At 42.5% G+C, this 3312-nt stretch overlaps 1 non-coding gene across 1 annotated transcript; it reads right to left on the bottom strand.

Annotated features, from left to right (window-relative positions):
• Positions 1–243: 243 nt before the first annotated feature.
• Positions 244–322, bottom strand: LOC111591386 (small nucleolar RNA R160). Its single transcript, XR_004858021.1, has one exon. It is a non-coding gene; the product is annotated as a small nucleolar RNA R160 (small nucleolar RNA).
• Between the last annotated feature and the right edge of the window lie 2990 nt (positions 323–3312).

The following is a 3312-nucleotide window of genomic DNA, read 5'->3' as shown; positions in this document are numbered from 1 at the left end:
AAGTGGTACTAGTATTCAAATGCCATAGTTAAAGAAAATAGAATACTGCTGCACTAGACAAACATCATTTGAATACCATAGGTACAAGGTACATAAATAAATCAATCACAGAACTTTGAAGACCATCCGTTAATTATCAACATCACAGTAAAGGATGGTATAGATTACTCATTTAGTTTGCAATCGCTATATGTTGATTTAATTCACATGAAAGGGTGTGGGCCAAGAAAAGATTGAACATGAAGCAATCAGAGAACTTTGAAGACTATACGTGTTTTCTCCACATAAAAACATTCAGATGTTTCAGTCTCCTCATTTCGCTTCTAAAAATATTTTAGAACACGATTATACTCGATAGATACTGAGTGAGTAATAAATCGAAGAAAACATAAGCAAGATCATGATGTGGGCAGAAAATATGACTGAGGACAATCACTGCTTCCACAGAGGTATAGAGCCCCAGCCTGGTCCATTACTCTTGCACCCATAGATAACTTTTTCTTGCATGCATTTTCCCTGCGTCCAACCTCACAGAGCAGGGGGCTAATTGTGCCACTTAACCAAAACATAAGTCATCGATGCAACAAAAGCGTGTACTCATGTCTACGCAAATCAAGCCAAAGACTGTTGTTCTTGATTTTCAAAAAGTACTAGCAGGAAAGTGTAATACCCAAATATTGGGAGGAATAGAATGTACAGGAATTGAGAAAATATAAAAGGTTTATTTGACTACTTATGCTAATTTTCTCATTTTTGCATCAATTATGTTAAATAAAGAAAATAGTGCATCATATTGGAATTTAATTGTTTGTGCATTTAATAATAATAATGACAATAATAATGATAATGAATAATAATATTATGGAAAAAATGAAAGTACAATTAAGATTGGAATTTTGAAAATTCAAGATAGGAATTTAAATTTGAATTGAAGTTTTCAATTTGAAAAAAGAAAACGGGAATGAAGAGAAACACAACGCTCATGGGCTGAATTCTCGTTCTCGGCCCACTTAGTGCTCAAACCACCAGCCCACACTACCCACCTGCGCCGACCAACCGGGCCCATGTGCCAGTGTCACCTGGGCGGGCTCTATCTCGTTTGCTCACCGCCACATGGGTCCCATGGGTCAGGCCACCATCCACCTCTGGTCGCAGCTGATGCCGAAACCACAGGGCGAAGCCGCCGCTGCCGCTTGGGTTGTTACGCGTGCCTGGCACTGGGTGGCAGTCCACACCTGTTTATATGAGACCCAAGCCGTGATTCATCTCGGCCGGTGATCAGCAGGTGTGCGGACGAGAGTAAGGCAAGCTTGTGGATCGTTGGATCGGAATCCTGCTCTCGCGTGTTCGTACAGGTTCGTGGTGTGATCTGGGCCGTTGAGGGTGGATCGATCGGATCCGCGTGGATCGCGCGTACTTCACCATGTACTTTTTACATAAGGGACCCCGGAAAATATGATAACTAACCCGCCGTCCATCCAGGTTAGGGAGTATCTGAGTTTAAACCCTTAGATTTACAAATATAACCCGGAGCTTTCTGGTAATTATGTGCGCAACCCAGAAACAGATAAGCTGATGGCAATAATGTAGAAAAATGATTTTTTGTATAAAAAATAATTTCAATAACTTGCTAAATTCATAAGTAATATATTTTAATTCCTTTTTAATCCATTCTAGTTGCAATAATTTTGTATTAATATTGTTTATCAATTGGTAACTTTGTTTATCCATGAAACATAGACTAAAATTATTCATTTGCCTTAATCTGTATCACCCACTTAATAACTTCATAAAATCATAACTCGACAATCGTAACACCGAATTCAGTGATTCTTGTTCCTACGATCTCGTTACGATGCGCAGAATATTATTATGCAGTATGATCTCATGTTTGGTGTGATGTTAATTTCTCCTGTACCATTTTTGTTCGTATTATTGCGAGTAGACGAGCAAGCCACTGAGGACCCTGGTGTTCAACAGGTGGATAATTCTGAGGAGGAGCCCGTTGAAGGCAAGTTGTGCCCTTGACCACTTTTATTTACCCAATAATGTTCTCTATAATCACTATGGCATGATTAGGCTTAATTTTGATGGGACCCAATAGGTCACCCTAGGCTTAACCACTATGGCCTTGATCAGCACTGAACTTTTTGGGTAGTCTTGCTATTGCTATATATGGTTTTGGATGTTGAGATAAATTTGACACATGATCATTCTTTATTATTACTGATGATTATTTATTGTTCATGATAAGATTTTTGTGTTAATTGGAACATGTAGAACCACCCGGGAAAACAGTGCTACCACAAGGGTGGAATGGGACACCCTTGGCCAAGTAATTAGGAAAGCTAGGGAGAGATTACCTTACCTGAAAGGGGCAAGTGAAAGGGAAATAGGGTTAACCTTTTCCTACAATTAATTTTGGTGGTTGAATGTCCAACACAAACATATGGACTAACTAGTTTGCTCTAGAACTCATGTATTACAGGTGCATAATTAAGGTTCAACACAAACCAATAAAAGATTCAAGTTACGGACTAAAATTGAACCGGAGCAAAGAACCTGAGTGTGCTGTGGACTGGTGCACCGGACTGTCCGGTGTGCCACCGGACAGTGTCCGGTGCACCATGCCCGTACAATTCTGAAGCAGCCACTCTCGGGAAAACGCAGGCCCGCTCCACTATAATTCACTGGACTGTCCGGTGTGCTAGCGGAGCAACGGCTAACTCGCGCAACGGTCGACTCTGACAGGATCTACAGTGAGCAACAGTGCCGCGCAGAAGTCAGAGCTGCGAAGTCAGAGGGCACCGGACTGTCCGGTGTCGCAAGAGGACAAAGTTCCAACGGTCGCCCGAGCTCCGAACCCTAACGGTCGGGTGACGTGGCGGCGCACCGGACAACACACAGTACCTGTCCGGTGGCGCACCGGACTGTCCGGTGCGCCCATCGTCAGCAGCTTCCCCAACGGCTACCTTGGTGGTTGGGGGCTATAAATACCCCCCCAACCACCACAACTTCAAGCATCCAAGTTTTATGAAGATCACATTCAATACAAGAGCTCTAGCATTCACTCCAAGACACAATACAAAAGATCAAATCCTCTCTGAGTCCCGAATTCACTCCAAACACTTAGTGGCTTGTGAGAGAGAGATTTTTGTGTTCATTTGAGTTCTTGTCGCTTGGATTGCCTTTCTTCTTTTCACATTCTTATTCTCGAGTGCTTTGTAAGCAAGGCAAGAGACACCAAGTGTGTGGTGGTCCTTGCCGGGTCTTAGTGACCCGTGAGATTAAGGAAGAAGGGTCACTCGGTCT

The sequence above is a fragment of the Zea mays genome, chromosome 4, assembly GCF_902167145.1.
Source record: "Zea mays cultivar B73 chromosome 4, Zm-B73-REFERENCE-NAM-5.0, whole genome shotgun sequence".
NCBI lineage: Eukaryota > Viridiplantae > Streptophyta > Magnoliopsida > Poales > Poaceae > Zea > Zea mays.
Note: the sequence above shows the minus strand (reverse complement) of the source record. Positions and strands in the feature narration are given on the sequence as shown.